This window comes from Scophthalmus maximus, chromosome 22, assembly GCF_022379125.1.
Source record: "Scophthalmus maximus strain ysfricsl-2021 chromosome 22, ASM2237912v1, whole genome shotgun sequence".
Lineage (NCBI taxonomy): Eukaryota > Metazoa > Chordata > Actinopteri > Pleuronectiformes > Scophthalmidae > Scophthalmus > Scophthalmus maximus.
Window position 1 is genome coordinate 8351414 of NC_061536.1, and position 20003 is coordinate 8371416.

The window sequence follows — 20003 nt, forward strand, 5'->3', positions numbered from 1 at the left end:
TGCGTGTGCGCGTGCGTGTGTGTGTGTGTGTGGTGGCATGCACTCTATCAGTTTGTATCAGTGCCCCAGTAAAGCATGACTAGGGAATCTGTCTGTTAATGAATTTAATAGTTTCATCATTTCTCTATGAACCATCAACACTGTGTTCCACACACACACACACACACACACACACACACACACACACACACACACACACCTGCATTGTCACTTTTCCAGTTGGCATGTTTCTCCAATAGAAATAAATAATAAGGAACACCAACGTTGAATATGTGTGTGTGTGTGTGTGTGTGTGTGTGTGTGTGCGTATACATCACTCTTAGAAGGAATTTGTTAGGTAATCTGACTGTGACGACATCGCAGAAACAAGGATTAGGTTATGGGATGTTTAAGAATGGTCAATTAGTGTTACTACCGCAACATGTGTGAGAGGAAAACGGTAAAGGCAGACGCATGCGGAGGAAGAGCGGTACGAGCGAAAGAACGGAGGGAAAGAAAGAGAGGGAGAGAGAAAAAGATAGAGACATTCATCAAGAAGCTGTTTCCGTACTGAAGTGGTCATTCTGACCTCTGACCCGAAAATTGAAAAGAGATTTTACTCTACGAGATCTACTGACAAAAAGATAACTCCCCTAGATGCCAACTGCGTACAACAAGCACCGGCAGCTTGTTGGGGAGATATCCGGCCCCAAAAGACGAACCTTACCTCAACTCAAGACACAGATCGACAGAGAGAGAGAGAGAGGGAGAAGAAAAAGAAAAGAAGACAGTAAAGAGACAGAAACAAGGAGAGAGAGAAAAAAGGGGCAGCGGAGGAAAAAACCGAAGTGAAACAGTCATCAGACTTCAAAGCATCCTTTTATCCTATCTGTTTAGAATTTGAAATCGGCTCCACCAAAACAAAAGATGAAAAGATAATCCGATAATCGTTGCAACGTTTCACAGAGGGAACATATTTCTGTATATATTTATGTGTTTATGGGATTGCGGGAGACAAATGTGCTTAAAGCATGATAACATGTTGAATTCAGGTTTAAGTAGATTTGTGTTTGTTACTTTTGTTTGTTGGACCGGGATTTTTTTCTGGTTACAGTGGGCATCTGCGCTTGTGCGTCAGAGTATGTCATTCTGTGTGTGTGTGTGTGTGTGTGTGTGTGTGTTAATGGAATAAAGAGCTCCTGTCAGCATGTGCGTTTGTGTACTCTAACCCGACCACATCTTGACATTTAGCTTTCACTTTATGTTATATATGAACTTCATTCCAGTCTCTATGTATTAGTGCTGTACGAGTTTTTATGATTGTATACATTATAAGGGCAAGTAAATCACCAGTGTCGTCTGCAGTGCCAACGGCGGCCATTTCAGCATGTTCACTGCAATCGGTGAACCTGCTCGTGGGGCGGAGAGTAAATTCATGTAGCTATGAGTGTGAGTTTAGTTGACTTTGACACACAGATTTATAATCCCGACCAATGGCGAGCCGTCCTGCCACTCGCCATTTGCCAATCCGGAGAGCTGGAGAGTTAAAAAACGGAGGACGTGAACACGTGAGCGGTGTTGGATGACCTGCAACTAATCGCCGCAGGCTAAATATTATGAAATCAAACCGAAGGGGAAATTGAAAGCAAAGCAGCGCGCGGGAAAGTTGTGGGACAGATGTTAGGAAGACCTGTTTGGTGAAATTGGCCCTTGAATGCACAGCTGCATGTGAGCCTGCTATGCGTTCGCCGTGCTCCAAGCTTCACTTACCGCTATCTTTATGTTATTAGCGGATCAACGTGTCATGTGAAAGGCGGTTGCTCACATAATGATAAACCTGCGAAGAGTAATCGCCCAACTCTGCGGTCCTCCGCGGCGCCCACGGCGCTTTACGGTGTGTTTCGAGTGCACTGTTTTGGTTTTTACGGCCCACGGGTTTACTGACTTCCCCTCGCCGCTGTCATCAACCTTGTTTCCAGCCGCAGCAGGCACAGCAGACAACAAACAAGCTCTGATAAAACCCACTGTCAATACTCGCCCGGCACCAAACAGCAGGCAGACAGAGTCGCTGGCTACTTGTGAACACGGTGGAAGCATTTGGCAGCAAACTTGCCAGATGTTGCCTTCGGGAGCTCCTGGAGACGGATGGCAAGAAACACGACTCTTATACAAATGTTGTTCTGTGTCCGCCGGTCTATTTCTTTTCACGTGTGCTTTTACAAGTAATAATATAAGAGAGAACCATTACACCTGGCATTGAACAGCACTTTTGGTGAACAGACTGCGATCGAATTTTTTCCGCTTGACCACATGAAAGTACAGCTGTAAATGCACAAGAATGGAGGACCACCTCCGGAGCTGGTCAGGGACGCGTTATGACCTCATCGAGCACGAGTGGGAATGCAAATGCGTCCTCAATCCACATACATCAACTATGCAGGTGGAAATACTGATCGAACACACCTACTGTTCCAAACCAGTGAAGTAGCAGCCGCTAGGCAGGTTTGCACCGGAAGCACCTCTGCTCAGTCCTCCTGTTTTGTCAATACACCCCAGGATAGAGTGAAGTCGAGATCAAGCAAACGCAATGATGCAGCGTCACTAAGAGAACCACGCGTGTCACGGGGGACACTGGACACATGTTAATACCCGGTTTGAATCTAATCAGGTTTACAAATCATATCTAGACACAATCTGGATATGAAACACATTTCGATGCCCGGTGTAAAAGGGCTATTGGTGCGCAGGCACCTTATGTAGAACCTTCTTTTTTGCCAGAGCACCTGGTGCAATATTGGGACGTGCACGCACTGCATAGCAGTTTGTGAAGTTGTTGCCATGGAGGACACGCAGACCGTTTTGACCGTCTGTATTCTCATCACTAAGCAGGCGAGTTCATCTGTGGGCCGATTTCCCCCAAATCCCTGTGTGTGTGTGTGTGTGTGTGTGTGCGTGCGTGTGTGTGCGTGTGTGTGTGCGTGCGTGCGTGTGTGTGTGTGTGTGTGCGTGTGTGTGTGCGTGCGTGCATGTGTGTGTTTTTCAACTGCTGTTAAATTAGTCCAGAGCGACGAGCGCTTGGTTGAAGATGAACAGATATATGCAGAGTGCGCTCTTCTGACCACAGCTCATACATCCTCATTTGCATTGGAAATGTCAATATCCCCAGGCCATGTGATCTTACACAAAGTGGACAGGGGCAGTGTTTCCATTCTTGGGGTTAATCACATGTTGGTGGGGCAGGATAGTGCCTAAGAAAGAGAGAGAGAGAGAGAGAGAGAGAGAGAGAGAAAAAAAAAGATGGAAAACAGGACCAATGGAAGAAGAGAAAGGCATGGGTGTTGGAAAAGAGAGGTGTACTTGTGTATTTTATGACAAATTCTAATACGCACATACCCCCAATACACACACGCACACACTTGGCCGTATATCGGCACGGATTACTGACTTTATGGGAAAATTGCCCGTGGACCTCTGACCGTGCAGGTCTTAGCCAGGGCAGGACTGATGGCGACACCATGCATGGCCCTGGGCACAGGGTGATTATTTCAAATCTAATATGCGTGTGTGTCTCGGTGTGTGCGTGTGTCAGGTGAGCTCTTTAAACTGAGTGAATACATTAGAGCATAATGTGAAATAAGCAAAAAAAAAAAATAGTTTTTTACGCCGCCAAGAGCAGAGGGTCCCTGAATGGATGGATAGTCGGAGGGTCTGCCCTGGCCTCCAAGACTCCGAGTGTGTCCCTGCCAACGCACATAGTTTATGTATACAATATACACATTAGCACAGCCGTAAACACATACTGCTCATACACACAGTACTGCTCCCAATTGGCAACAGAGACAGAGCATCTTTGTCATGCCTCTCTCTGTATATTTCTGTTTATATTCACCCCCCCCCCCCCCCCCCCCCCCCCCCCCCCACACACTCTTTGAAGTGGTCATAACATTGCGTGTTAGTTTTGATGCTCTAATGAATAGACTGTTTTCATGTGACGCACGGGAAAATGGAAACTATGATTCTCTCTCTCCCTCTCTCTCTCTTTTCTTTAAATATCTCCCTCTGTTTTTCACTCAACCCGAAGAGCTTCTCCTCACATCCAACTGTCACCGTTTATCTGTTTGACCCATCGCTGTATTTTTTTGTCACAGTTACACGCAAATGATGTCTCCCCGAATATCAATCTTGTGTCTTGCAGTCTCTCTTTTTTCTTTCTCTTTGTGCTCGCAACAGTATATCACTGTAATCGCTTTGTGCCTGGTATCTCATGTTCCACCTGTCTGTATTCGCCTCTGTCCTCTGTAAACAAATTGTGTTTTCCGTCGCCACAAATTCCTCTCGGTGCATTTGTGTGTGTGTGTGTGTGTGTGTGTGTGTGTGTGTGTGTGTGCGTGTGTTTTTTCTTTTTATAATTGCGTGATGCTGTGTGGGAATGTGCAGGACGTCATGTCGTGCTTATCGTCATATTTGTGCAGGCTGGTCCTCAGCAAAGTCTGCAGAATGATCTCTGAGCAAAGACAGACAGAGAAATGTAGAAAGGATGTAAACAGAGGAGAGGATGTTTTCTACTTTCATCTTGTGGCTGGTCAGCGTGAACACACTAACTGTACTCATATTTGCAAATTATAAAAGATACATGTGAATTTAAAAGAATGGGTCTGTTCTTCCTTCAGTTATTTTACTTTGTGCATCTGTTTAATTGTTGTGGCTCTTCTTCCTATGTTATTATGCAGAGTTAGTTTCACGCCTCAGGGCTCCATAAATCCAAAACAAATTCCTGTCAATATTGTTCCACCATTTAAGGTGCGCAAACACCAATTTTAAAAGAATATTTTTAGAAACTTTTTTCTCTGTTGTGGAATTAACACTGACCAGAGTCGGGGCGTTTTATAAACATGTTGCTTTTCATTATGTTTGACCAACAAGTGTTGGCCTGAGCTATAAATACATTTTAATACGTGACTTTAAAATACATAGGCGTATTTATTTATCTTGGGACATTTTGCAAAGGAAAGGGGCCGGAGCTGTGGCCAAACCCTGCTGAACCATGGTAACGGTCCACCAAACTGACACTTTCTTTAAAAAACACAGCCAGTTCCCAGACTTTCAGTTGTCATATATCCAGGTCTGTGGGTCCGCATGTATGTGTACAAGAGGGGGGGAGGGTGTGTGTGTGTGTGTGTGTGTGTGTGTGTGTGTGTGTGTGTTATAAACTGGCCAGCAGACAAAAACAACAACCCCGAAGGTAAAGGAGACAACTCTGATCATACACAGGAGGACAGCAATCACACACACGCACACACATACACACACACACACACACACACACACACACCGCACACACACACACACACACCATATACGCACATGCACACACACACACGCACATTAAAGACCCTTGTGGCATAGCAGTGCATAGTGGTGGATGAGTGCCAATTATTCATATTTAGTACAGTATTACTCATGTAGAATGCACACACACACACACACACACACACACACACTGTACACACACGGTAAAGCCATTAGACCCTCTGAGCTCCAGACACTCAAAGATTTGTAGTAGTGACGGCTGCTATTGTCTCAGATAATAAATGTAATATGAAACGTATCAGCAGATTAGACAGAAGCTGTTGTGAAATGCACAAATCAGTTTTTATATTCAGGAATCCAGGAAGAAACTATCTAATGAAGGTATTCAATAAAAGCGTCCAAAATGATTGTTCTGGGGGAAAAAACATTCCATTGTATTCCTGCTCTCATACACATGGGAACAGACGCACAAATGACATTAGACACGGTAAACTGCAGAGCCCAGCAGGTGTCAGGAGAAACATTTTTGATCATTAAGGCAAAACAAATTACTAATTGAAACAGAAAAGAAGCAATCCAGTATCCCATAGAAAAACCTTTAAGGGATGTCAAGCATAAACACAGAGCACTGGGGGAGACACGAGAGCCAGGAGCATTCACGTAGTGTTTCAGTCCACAATCAAATAAAACTGTAATAAACCAAAGCATTTAGATTGTTTATGACCCGGTGGCTTATTTTATGCTGCATTACACTGAAGCACATGCACCAAATCGGCCAACGCTACCAGAGGGTAAACAGCAAGGAGGGCTGAAACAGTGATGTGGCATCAACAAGGAGAGGGGAGCGTTGGGAATAACACGGTGGGGGACCAATATGAGCACGGATGGTCTCGTTTTCCCACTGTGCAGTCAGTTTTAACATCATAATAACATCATTAAGCCAAAAAGTTGTTGATTCCCGCTTTAATTTGAAGAAAAAAACCGGACTGAATCATTTGAATCAATCGTGCTTGAAAATGTCGGCCTGGCCATGTCTAGTGTTTATATGCTGTGCGGCGAGATGTGATAATCGCTCAAGCGCGGCGCTGACTCGCTTTGCGCCTCGCAATAAGTGACGGACGGTTGACGGAGTTTTAAAAAGCCCTCTCACTGTCCTGCATATCTGCACACCTGGCCAGTGGCTGCCCGTCGGATCATTGATTTCAGGGAGTCACGTAAATTGTCGGATGCAGCTCCTGCAGTTCCAAGACGCGGGGGAAGGGCGTTTTTAGACTCTGTCTGACAAGCTCACGAGCGCTTCCCATGAACTACACTGACACTTTACGACAACAACAGGACAGTGTAAAAAACTAAGACAAATGCGGCCTCCTGTTTGATTTCCATGAAGTGACTACGTTGTGGTGACAGGGCCAGGAAAAAAATAATGTATGTTCAATTCAGGAAAACAATGTTAAGTGTTGGGTTGTGAGAACCTGGTCTCAAAGTGTTATAAACCAGGCTTCTCTGACTCTTTTGAAAAGTAATTAAACTGGACTTCCTTTGCTGACTTTCATCTCCTCACCGCAGCAACACGCCCACGCCAACACAGCAACCCAGAGGGGCCAGCTTCACACCGAACGGCGCCGTGCACCGAGCAGCCAGAGCTGACCGGCGAGCAGTATTTAATGTGGCACCGAACAGTGTGAGGGACAGTGAGCTGAGGCCACGAGAACAAATCAGAGTGAGTATATGCAATTGAGCCGTACAATAGGATGTTTCTGTTAGAGTTGAAATGCACAGATTGGCGTGATTGTCTCAGAGGGTTGTTATGTGTGGGATGTGGAGCCGATGCAGTGGACATTTTGCCTCCGTACTCTGCGACTGATTACCGTTTCATACGGGCAATCGCTAATCTGTAGTGGATTATACATCGAGAGTAACTTTCAAGAGCCTATCCCGCTGAGAAATTTGCAAAAATGGAAATCAGTCATTCCAGCGGTGTCTGTGTCTCGGACCGGCATCGTTAATTCTGCCACCGCGACTCTTCTGCTGCGACTTGGTCACAGCTTGTTGGTTTTTCAGAGGTACAGTTTGTTTCCTGTCTGTGCCGCCACCTCCACCAATGCCCTGCCACACACACACACACACTCACACACACAGCTGGACAGCGGTCCCCTTGTATTGCCCACTGAATCAGAGCTGTGACTCAGTGGATGTCGACTACATGATTAAAGGAAAATTCCACCCTCAGGTGCTCTCTCGCCCTAACATACCATCAATCTGCGATGCTCAGCGCATTCCAGCAGTTATTTTGTGATTAAGTGTCGCAATTTACTCGTTGGGTGTACCCACTCCCTCTTAACCTGTCTTCTGCTCCAGTTAATGCTTCCCTGCATTTCCTGGAATGACTTTAACCGATCCCCTCAGATCAGAAATGAACTTGTTGCTTTCAGCTGTCAGTGCGTAGGTGGAGAGAGCAGTAGTGAAAGCGAGAGACGGAGATTTGTTCCTATCAAGAAAAAGTGAGTCACGCTCTTTAGTGAAAATGCAACATGTCCTGAAGCTGCAATGCATTATGGACTATCCATTATGGGCAAGCGTGGGCGGAGAAAATTCAGAACCAGTCCCTGTTTCTGCTCCTGGAAATATCTCACATGATGTAACTACGTCCTTAATTTCTCCCAGTTTCTTATATTTAGATTTTCCACATATGTACTTTCATATAGTAGACACTGTTCAGTGAGGGGAAATCTTCACGATCATTTAATGTCACATGAAAACAAGCTAATCCTCAAATTGACCCAAACTGAAGAAAACATCTCATCATGTTTCCAAAATGCCGTGGTAGAAGACTACGTTTATAGCCAGGATTATATCATTACTCACAAGTTGTGGATTTTCAGCAGCACAACCCCACCCACCTTTTAAAAAAAAGAAGAATGCATGTGAAAGAAAGGAAAATTGATCTGTAAAATGACAACATTCTATATTTTACTTTTTTATTAGGGTCTAAACATTTGTAAAATTCCACCTACGTAATTTTGGTAGCGACATATGAGTACCTTGACGTATGTAGTTTATCGTACAGAACCCTTTTTTTTTTCAAAGACACTTTTGAAAAATTGTTTTGTTTTTGACACTAACCCATCTTAAAACCGTGAATATTATCATCACTTATGTAAAGATAATGAAGTGCTTCCTGTGATTTCCTCCTCTCCCTGTTATTTTATGCCATCTTTTTAATTTTAAGATCCTGAAAAAGTTTTTTTTTTCGCCAATAAGCCACAAGACAATTAGACAAATATATCACTGGACCCAGATGCAAAATAAATGAGTACATATTCTTGACTGGAACAGTTTTATGGTGAGTTTTTTCCCTATTTGTGTCAAGAAGATGGTTATTCGTATTGCCAGATTGATATTTGGAGGAGTTTTAGCTCAAATGTCATCAATTTACGGCTTCTCTGTAGAATATTAAATCTGATAGCTTCTCCAGTATTTACCCATCTATATACAGTGTAAGCACATTTGACAATCGCGAGCTTGTACCGTCCACGATAAAATTCAGAGGTTTAACCGCTACAAATCATCCCATGACACAGGAATATACTGGCCCACTTTCCAGCCTCTCATCCTCGCTGCAAGGAAGTTGCTTGTGTATCGGCCGTGGACAGAGCTATCCGATTCACAGGGTGATGCTTGGAAATTAGTATGAAAATAAACCTGCCATCACATGGAGAATAATTGCTATGACTTGAAACCTTTAACCACAGGGGAATGTTTCCCACTGTACGTTGTCTCCTCTCCTCTCCCTCCTCTCCGCTTTTAGAGTTTCTGGTTAAATGTCAGAAACAATGAGGTTTTGTGATGATTTTATTACTATAACACTCCATCGCAGGAGCAGGGATTGTGCGCACGGACACACGTTTTTATTAATGTAAAACTAGAACAGCAGGCATGTAACACATGTGGTTCAAATACAACACGGGCCCTCATGTAATCCAATCAGAAACAGCAGTGAGTGGGCGCCACACACACACACACATACAGCATGTGCACATATGCACAAACCTACACTCACACATGCAGGTATTATGAATAATGGCAGGTTTGTGCGTCTGGCTGGAATATTGAATTTATTATTCCTGTTGTGGAGGCGAGCAGACCGGATACATATAGGGTTGTTATGGGGAGACAGACAGATTTGGAAATATTACTCAAGTAATCCACATTCCAGTAGAAACCCTAACTACACCTCAGCCAATGTTTTATTTTTTTTTCATTTTTCAGCTTGACACTGTTTACCACATGCAGTCCAAAGCATCATTTTGTAAAGGGGAGGGGGAAAAAAAGAAGATTTGTGGCAAAACCAACCAGTTTCCCTTTGACGAAAATGTGTTTTATTATTGCACAAGGTGGCGTAAGAGTTTAACTCAGTGCCAAGGTCAACAGAATCACTCCGAACAGAGGGAGACAATGGGCCTCCAGCGGGAACCGCTCCTATGAACACAATCATGCCTGTGGCATGTAGAGTACGACTGATTTAAAAGAAGTTGTGGCATTCAATAATTTTCTCGTCCAAAGAAATTTCTGGAGGCACAAACATAACTCAAATGAGAGGTCTAGACTCCTGAGCTGAAAACAAACAAACAAACCCACTTGTTCAACTTAGTTGAAAGGTTGCTGGTTAGACTCCCAGGTCCAGAGAGTGGGACAAAGTGTCCTTGAGCAAGACACTTGAACCCTTAAATCCCAGTGTATGAATGATGCATGTGATCGATGAGACAAACATTGCAAAGCGCCTGGAGTGGTCAATCGACTAGAAAAGCGTCATATAGTTTAACATTTATCATTTAAAATAATGTTAAATTAATACCGGATATCACCGTTATGAGTGTAAAGTGAATCACACTGTCCATTTACAACAGCTGAGAGAGACTTTATGATTTTTATTGGCATATTTTGCCATTACAACTGGACAATTCAGCGGTTGTTAGGAAAAGTGTCTGAGTTGAAAAGCTGCCTCTGGGTCTTTATGCTAATCTGTGCAGGCGAACGTTCTCCTTTGTCTCCTTCATAATATTCTCTCATGCATCTCTGCGAGGGTTTTCATGATCGGCTCCCATCAAGCTCCGCTTTGCCTTTTAAAAATGTGTTTGGAGCTTGTGATGTCGGACCATTTCCCGTTCATCTTGTCACAGTGTGGCTCTGGCAGTCCACCCACAGACACCATTTCTTCCCCTCGTTTCCGACAGCGGGACTTGAACCTGTGTGAAATTTTACTCTTGGAGTTAAAAGGTTTTCATGAATGAAACTAGCCCCCAAACACAGTGGAACAAATCGCTCTCAAATCTTAAGAACAGCTGATATTTACCGAGAGGAAACGAGCGATTTACACAAAGTTTGTCTAGCCAGGAGAGTTTTAGAACAATTGAATACAACAAGGTCAAAAAAAACAACAATCTTCTGCTGTCAGTAATTATATTTTAGCATCACATCACGTACACAATTATTTCTGCATGCTGTATAGATGCAAACGCAGTCTTGAGTAATGGCAGGTCAGCTCTCTCGTGGTTGAGTAAAACTTGAGTTTTTGTCTTCACTTTCCTCGTTGTTTCAAGGTGCGAGCTGTTGCTGAGAGTCACGAACAGCAGTGAGAAAAACATGCATCTTTAAAATAAGATCACAAAAGAAAAGTACATGCTGCTGAATGGTAACGACACACCGGATGGGAACTTTTGACTATAACCATTACGGGATATTGGAGCATTTCTCCCCTCCACCACCGGTGCGGGAGCGTCAACTGTCTGGCTGCGAGCCCACTTTCCTTGAGTCTTGCAAGGTATCGCATTACCGTACATTTTATTTATCTGCCTTTGCATCAGTGAAGAATGGCACTATTCATTGTTGGTGTTCGTCTTGCTCGGCGAAAATGGTTTAGCAAATGGTGAAAAAGAATGAATAGGCCTGTTGTTTCTGAGACAGATAACTCTCTCTCTGAGAGTGAAAGTACCCTCCATCTCTCTTCTTCGTTTTACTCGTAGCCCATCTCTCCGAGGACCACCTCAGGGTCAGAGGAGGAGTTTCAGGGCACTGAGCCAAGGCGTGTTGGTTATTGCTAATGATGATTTAGGAATCGAAAGCTTATTCTGCTGCTGCGCTCCCTGGTAGTCCAGCTGCACAACAGTGGAGGCTAAGAGCCAGTACTTCTAAATGTAAAATGCACACCGACGTGAGTTTTATCTGGTATGACTGCTCAACCTGTGATGCAAACCACAAAGACAAATAAAAAAAGACAAAGTGATTTTCTGCTGAGCAGACCCAAGACGGCGTTTTGTTTGCTGTCTTTTTGGAAATAATCCCTGGTAAACGACGCCTGCGTACACACACACACACACACACACACACACACACGATAAGACACACAATACCCCATATCAGTTCCATACATGCACTCAAACTGCTGTTTATTGTTTATCTAGCTCCATGTGCAACGGACAGACTCGCACAAATACAGACACATAATTCACTTATCGATTCTGCCAACACAAATACACAGGGAAAAAATATATGCAACAGAGCGCACACATAAAACCACATAAATGGTGCATAGTACAAAACGCATCTGAAAACAGTAAATGGATTTGCCACAGATTCAGCCCGGCCAGAACTTGGAGTGAGAGTGGTGGAAAAAATGTCAGGAAAAAACACAAGATCAGTCTTATCATCTAATTCTCGCTGAGGTTAACATCAGTGATTTATTATATTTTTACCTAATAATTTTATTAAATGCTTCAGAACTGATTCATTGATGTATTTCGAATAGATCCAAAGTGATAAGTCGATCAACAGAAAATAAATGGCCAACATTTTGCCATGTTATGATATTTTGATAACCATCATAATAACCTGAATATTCTTTCATTTTGGACTCTTTCGCAGACGAGAAGATGTCGACCGGGAACGTCTTTGCTATTTTCTGACAGTCAATTGACCCAATGATTAATCAATTTAATCAAGAAAATTACCAGCAGATTAATAGACAGTGAAAATAATCACGAGTTTACTCTATCTGCAAAAATATCGCAAACAGAAATGAGCTACACAAACATACACTAGATCCCTGAGACAAAGTCTCTCTCACAAACACACACACACGCACACACACACACGTACACACACACACACACGTACACACACACACACACACACAGCCTCTATTGTCATTGATCTATGCCTCCATTACACAGACACATGCACTAAGTCACAAACACACACACACACACACACACACACTCACACAGACAAACACACAGACAGTCCAGTTCATTGCCAATGATGTATGTGTCCAGAGACAGTATTGATTAGCAGTACATGGCAACAATAAATAGCCTACTGTCAACTGTAAAATATTCTGCTGTGTGTGTGCGTGTGTGTTTGTGTGTGTGTGTGTGTGTGTGTGTGTGAGAGAGAGATGGGGTATGAGGATAGTTTAATATATAGTTAACTTTGTTTGTGTTCTTGTGTGTTTGCTTTGTGTCCTCTCTTCACCTCCTCCCATAACTGAAAATACTGTGTAACTGACTCACACTCTCCAACACACACATAGAAAGAGAGAGAGAGAGAGAGAGAGAGAGACATAACTATAATTTGTTACTAACTGCATCACCCTGTCCAAGGTACAACGATATTTATACACACATTCTCTCAACTAGCCGAATTAACTGCACCCACACAACTCTCTGTCTCTCTCTCTCTCTCACACACACACACACACACCCTTGTACTTCTATCTTAGTGAGGACACTCATTGGCATAATGCATTACCTAGACCCTTAGCCAAACCTTAACCATCCCAACTAAATCCCTATCCCCAACCCCGACCTTACCACACCAGCAGGTATGTACAGGGTGTAGCCGGCAGGTGAGTGATGATGCTCTCTGTCTTTTGTTATTAATTATCCTCATCAGTGTTCATCACTTACTGTGTTATAGTGCTCATCAGAGACGACACAGCAACTGTATGCTGACGACAACAACAACAACAACAACAACCATGTTGTTCCTTCCTTCTACCATGGAGAAAAGTCCCTTTTATTTGTCTTTCTAATTTGAGACGTGATCCTTGTTGCAGCACAGAACAATTTAACCCCAAAGGATGGATTTAAGCAGATGTTCCCAAACTCGTCTTGTTCGTTACATCCACTTTGATGGTTGATGTGGTTGATTGAAGGCCTGTGGCTTGTTACAGCAGACTAGATCAGAGCGCTACCCAAGTGTTTGTATGTGTTTGAAGGAAAAAAATTGAGAAGAAAAGAAAAGTCAATGCAAACTTCTGAGCTTGTAAAATACTGATCAAGGCTCAAAAGGCTTGAATTGGTTTTTGTGTTGTCTATTCAAAAGGCAACCACATGAAAAAATGTAATCAGCAGTTGAAAAACATTTCTGCTCCGTGTCTTTTCAATATTATTAGTGTGGTGGGAGGTTGGGTGGTTCTATTGCAAACCAGCTTTCGGCACAAGACTGGTTTACATATAAACAAGGATATAAACAATCGATATTTCCTAAACGAAAGGGAAAGTCCCCCAGCTCGGAGTTACAGGACATTGAAGAAACTTGCGATTGTGTAGGTCAGAGTTCAACCAAACGAAAGAAAATGAGATTAATCAAAGACAAAAAGACATCCGTCCATCTGCGTATACGTATGTCTAATAAATGAGCCGTAGGACATACAGAACGAGCAGCAGAACCCATCATAATGTTTCAAATGGCTTTTGGATACGTATATCATTATCAATCAACGTATTTAATGGAAATCTATAAAACTATAAAGATATTTCTTTCCGCCGGTCACAGGCTGCAAATGTGCTGCAGCCAGATAACAGGAACTGCGATTCTTTTTTTCCCTTCCTCTGTGGGCTTTGAGCTGCATTCGATGCCTTCGGGGAACAAACCCTCAGGTCAAAAAGAAATGGTTCAGTCTGTTCTGAAGGTAAAGGGTGGATTTAATATGTAGCAGGTGAACCGAAATCAGAAATCCAATGTGATCCAGGCCGCTGATATGTCAACACCTGACAGCAGAGTGAGGTCTGCCTCCGAGCTGCAGGGGGAGCCACCCTTGACCTTCGACATGTGCCCGTGGAGAGGACAGACGTATCAACGAAGGCCATCGCCGCGCGGATAACTGCAGTGTCACGCCATGCCCCTCCGCTATCCAATGATCTTAGCTCATTCAAGAGAAGTGTGACCACAAGCCGGCCCCTCCCGAAGCTCAGGAGCAGCAGCACAAGGCTATCTTTATTCTATTATGCCATCGGGACGTAAATCCTCAAGCGGCGAGACAAATCCTTGGGCTGCTTCAGTGGTGGTGAAAGGAAGGGGAGGCTGAGCGTGCTGGTCAGGGTGGCAGCGGCCGCGCCGGGATTTTCCGGGTCCACGGGCACATTTCTTTTCCGGGTTCACACCTGTGTGCTCGACAATGACATTAAGCTCCATTGTGGCTGGCAGAGTGGAAGGTTGGTATAGGGTGTTTTTGGAATCCTCCGTGAAAGTACGGACGAGGCACTGCGAGTTATTTGAAGGAGACAGCTTTCAGGATATTTTATGTCTGTACGACAAAGGTCATCAGATGCCATGCTTGAGGGAATTACACTCGAATAAGACTTTTCAGTGTCCTTGGTTTGTGCCAGGCTGGTTCACTGCCTCTTCCTGTTGAGGACAGTAGGGATACTGCCATTGACACGTCTGATCTGCCAATGGAGGATTTTTTTTTTTTTTTAAACCTATTCTTATTCCCGGGCGGTAGAAAGAAGAAAGAGGAAGGTCGGGTTTGACTCCCTTTACACAGCAGTACTTTTGACATATTAGGAAATAACAGGAGTAGTAGGGAAGGTAACAGGTGTTACCCTCATAACATCAACATCGGCTTTGCTCCTTCTCAGCGTGCCGGCATACGCCATGACAGCGCCAAAACGCACAATACCAGGAACCTTGAAACTGAAGCAGAGAGAGGGAATCCAGTCATCATCCGTCCAGATGTTTACACCTGTGCTTTCCCTGCTGTCCAAATAATATCTACTATGAGGAATGAAAATGCAAACAACCGGCGACCAGTGGTGATATCATGAAAGGAAACAGGCGTGTTCCTCCTGAACAGACTTTGGAAAAAATACCCTAAATATTTTTAGCCCTGCATTCATAATGAAAAATGTCACCTGACGTGTTAGTCACGTTTAATAATCGTCTGATGGAATAATGAAACAACATTTCGGCATGAAGCTTTTTTTTATTTAAGCACGCTCTTCAGTCTTGCTCATTATCAGAACATTAGGCGACTTTTTCATTATGTCTGCAGCGCTGGCATTTAAATTTTTTTTTTTTTCGATGAAAACAAACCATCAGCTGTGACCGCAACCCGACAAAATCGCAAAACAGAGAAGTTTGTTGCATTGCGTCGTCAAACACTTCTTATGAGTGTAATACCTGGAGATATCGCACACGTTACAGTTTCACATCAGCTGGTCTCGCTACAGAGCATCTGTGTGTGGCTAGAAATACAGAATGAATGAGTTGTTTTTTGATATTTATGCATTTAAAGAAACGATTCCACTTTTTAAAAATGTCCACGAAAATGCATTATTGGTTCATCACCCCGTGTTATTGTGACGTATGGAACAAGGTTTAGGATCCTCGCAGCGAAGATGGCAACATTTGAGAAGAGCAACAAATATTGCATAAACGGTTTCCGAGACAACATCAGCCAACAAATATCTGGTCTTTTCATCTTTTATTTTCTATTGCTTTCTTTTCTTTGATATTTGCATTTATTTGCTTTTATGGGATGTGGTCCTTTTATTGTTTCTTTTCATTTGAACTCGCTGCTTTTTACGAGATGTTGTCTTTGTTTGATTTTATTTCTCATTTGGTTTTATTGGTGTGAGTGGATTTGTGTGGCGGCCCCTGAGTACCCTGCGTCTGCTTTGTCTATCAAAAGCACTTCGTAAACCCTGTTTTAAAAGGCGCTTTATGAATGCAGTTATTATTATTGTTACTTTCATTAGATTTCTGGATGTAATGTGGCGAAAAAAAGAGATCATTAAAAGTTTGTCAGGGATCAAAATATCAAAGTCCCAAATATCAACTTGTAGCCATTTTAATGAATTGCGATCATTTTTTACAATCAAATAAAAAAAGAGATAAGATCAGAAACACCTATTTCTATTAAAAACAGACGAGAGAATTCCACGTATCTCCCTGAAATAGACGACTGCTAACATTGCTGCTCTATGAGCTTTTTCTGAAGGAAAATGCAAGAGAATTATATGATAACAATTTCAGGATCTTTTTTCACGCTCAGGCTAAGAAAAGCTTTTTGAAGGGAACTGAACAACCATGAAAATCCTCACCGATGTTCCCGTGGCTCTTCGCCCTTGTCGGATCACGACACTTATTTTTGTTGCTCTGACCTCCACCTCCTTGGACACGTCTCTCTCGACAACACCATTACGTTGCTGTCACGCTGCCGCGGGAAGTTGCCCTCCGTCCCCAAACTCCACTCTTCTCTTCTTCTTCCCCTTGTCCTGTACACAAGCGTGACCGCCCCCTGTTGGTGACCGGCTGGAACAGGGTTTTTTTGTGGTTTGGTCCGAGCGACTCCCCATTTACACAGCCAGAACTGTGGGCTGGGTTTATTTTTCTCAACACACACACACACACACACACACACACACACACACAGAATGGACAGCCAGAGAGGCGATATTGGCTGAATTAAACAAAATATATTGCATTAGAATCATTTACTCCACCTTTAAAAAAAAAAGAAAGAATAATGGAAAACTGAAAAGACAAAATGACAGAAACTAGAGAAATGGAGAAGGACAATCCACTGACAGAGAAGTCAAATTAGTAAAATGGTGATTTCCAAAATGATTGTCCTCAATTGATGAAAACAAATGGACTTTCACTGACACTAATTTGCCAGGAGATATGTAACCTGACAATTTGCCACAGGAATTTAACATTCCCCCCCACGTCTCTTTCCTTTCCTGTAACGCAGGCTTACTGAACTCTACTGAAGTCAACTGCTTAAAAATCTGCACTCACAAAAACAGCTCGTAGAGCCAGAGTACTTTTCACACACATCTCTGTTCTTAGTATCATTATTATTAATTCAGTTTGACACTTTTCTCCATTCAAATCCATTCCTCTTCATCCAAGTCTCCTGCAAACGGTGTCCAGGTGTTTCATCTGCAGTTTAGTTTGATGATTACAGAATTTCCAAAGAGAATAACAAAGAAAACATAGAGGAGAACTACAAGTGTAGACAGGCTAATTGAAGAACTTGTATTGTGGTTTATTTACTTTGTATGGGATAACTTTTCTCTGCTGCACAAATGAACTAAAACAATTCTTTTTCTCTCTCTCAGGCCCCCGATCATAACTGGCATTCACTCTTGTCTGCAGTGATCCGATCACAAGGGAACAGCTCAAAGTTCATCGGTTCACACCTGGCATTAGAATGTGTCCACACGTGTCTCCAGTGGCGGACATGTGTCTCCAGTGACAAAATCTGCGTATAAGCCATGTTAAAAAGATTTTGGGCTCACCGTGAAACTCGGAGGCTTGTCGGCTGAATAGGTGGCCGTTCACCGTGGCCCAGGACGCATTAGCGTTCACTCAGCTAAAAAAAGACCTTGTGTCCCGGGCCACCTCTGAATGCGTCCGGGATGCATCTTGGGTGCGTGCGTGCCTGAACTCTGAGCTTTTCACCCGTGATCGGGTCATCGGGAGACCGATGTTAATACGAGGTCCGAGTAGTTCCAAGTCGCACACGTGAGCTGACATTATTTGACCAAGAAAAACATTTGACATTCCTCCTGAGCAGTCTTGGTATCAAAGTCAAATCTTGTAGAGTTGATACTTTGGAAAGATGGCAAAACACACACATGCTATTTCTCCTTTTCACTCTTTTTTCCCTTCTGCCATCATCCACCATCATTCATTTCAATTTAATATCAATTCTGCACTCATTAATTCTTTGAATTGCATTCAAACAGATACGTAATTCAGAAGGAGGTTTTACTTCAAACCACCAGACTAATGCCTTTTAGTCCTTTTCTTTGTGGTTTACCAGTTATTACCAGAACAAGCAAGTGGTTGCAATAACTTTAATGAGATGCCTATGAACCGCATGTTGCTACACTTGCATAGCATTGTTCAAACCCAGCATTCATAGGTGTTGTTGTTTTTTTCTAAACATCTGCCGCCAGGGGTTTACATCCTCCTTTTATAAGACTGGAGACAAATGAACCTGAGTAATTACTGAGGTAGATGTGCAGGCAGCAGTCTGGGGAAGTTATTAAGATGCAATATAAACAGCAGACTGATCTACATCCTAACTGAGCACGTCTCGAGTAAATATCGAAGGAACTCTCATCCAGAATGTTGCACAATGGACCAAGTCCATACCTTACTCCCCCTAATCAGCAAACAGGAGACATTTTAGCTTTTGTGCAGATAAAAAAAAAAGAAACATCTGATTAATTTTGGCAAAAGGTACAGTAAATATCTTGACAACAGATGTGCAATCAAATGTCTCCTCTGTGCACAGAGGAGTGTCCATCAAGTGTTTATACGAGTGAGTCAGCAGTTGGACCCACACAAACCAACTTTTCTTGGTGAGAAAAGAACGTTTTCTTTTCAGATAACCAAGTGTTGCTGTCCTCCTCCACACATCAAAGGCAGATTGCTTTCTGAATGTGGCTTGTGGCGTGGCCATGGACGTAACTCTCAAAACACAGCAATTATGATGAAATTAAAGTTAGGATCTGAGACATCGGCTCACTGCAGATGTTGTCGGCGTGCAGGTCTCAGGAGCCGAGTGAGCAACACTCACCTAACAACCAGGGAGGTGAGTGGTGAGTGTGGGGGCTCACGGCTCATATCTAAAGTTTGACTCAGGCAGGTTGATACTCTGCTGATGTATCTTTCCAAAAGTTATGTTTTCTATTATGTAAAACGTCCCTGAGTCTTCACTCTATAGCTCACAGCTTAAATACAATGTGGGTTTGAAGGTGCACATACCTACAGTAAGCACAGTATTTAAATATGTTTGAGGTTGCCAAGTTGAAACTGTGTGTGTGTGTGTGTGTGTGTGTGTGTGTGTGTGTTTTGTAGATCTCAGGTTTTTAGTGGACTGCTGGTGAATTTATTCACTTCCTTTGTCACTTTGCTGTCTTGACCCAGAATGATTTACTGCTTACAATGGGGTGTGTGTGTGTTGTGTGTGTGTGCCTCCATTTAAAAAAGTTTCTGTTACAGTAGGGTTGTGATCAGGGTTCAGTAAAGATAAGGGATGGTTAGTTACGGTAACGATGAAGAATTAATGTAACAGAATATCCCCAACTATCCATTAAAAACCTTCAACGGTGTGTGTGTGTGTGTGTGTGTGTGTGTGTGTGTGTGTGTGTGTGGAAAAAGCTGCAGAATTTGAAATGGAAATTAAATGAGAAGACAGATGGAGAGAGAAAAAGCGAGAGGAAAAAGTTGCTGAAAACTTTGAATCAGATAATATAATTCAGCTCTGTAGCCTTATTTTTTTTGTTTTTATTCATAAATTATTCACAGAAAGAGAGGCATCGGGGAGGGGGAAAAAAACAAAGTTTTTAGTTTTAGTACATGCCTGCATTGATGTGAGGCATTGTACAGTAAAAGACGCCCGTCCTGCCTGATTC

General features: G+C 43.0%; 1 long non-coding RNA gene across 1 annotated transcript in view; it reads left to right on the top strand.

The window, feature by feature from the left end:
* LOC118292449 overlaps positions 1–20003 on the top strand; it is a 98822-nt gene that overhangs the window by 48940 nt on the left and 29879 nt on the right. The window contains exon 2 of the long non-coding RNA XR_004786910.2: positions 6856–7009. This is a non-coding gene — a long non-coding RNA (uncharacterized LOC118292449). The remainder of the gene's footprint in view (positions 1–6855; positions 7010–20003) is intronic.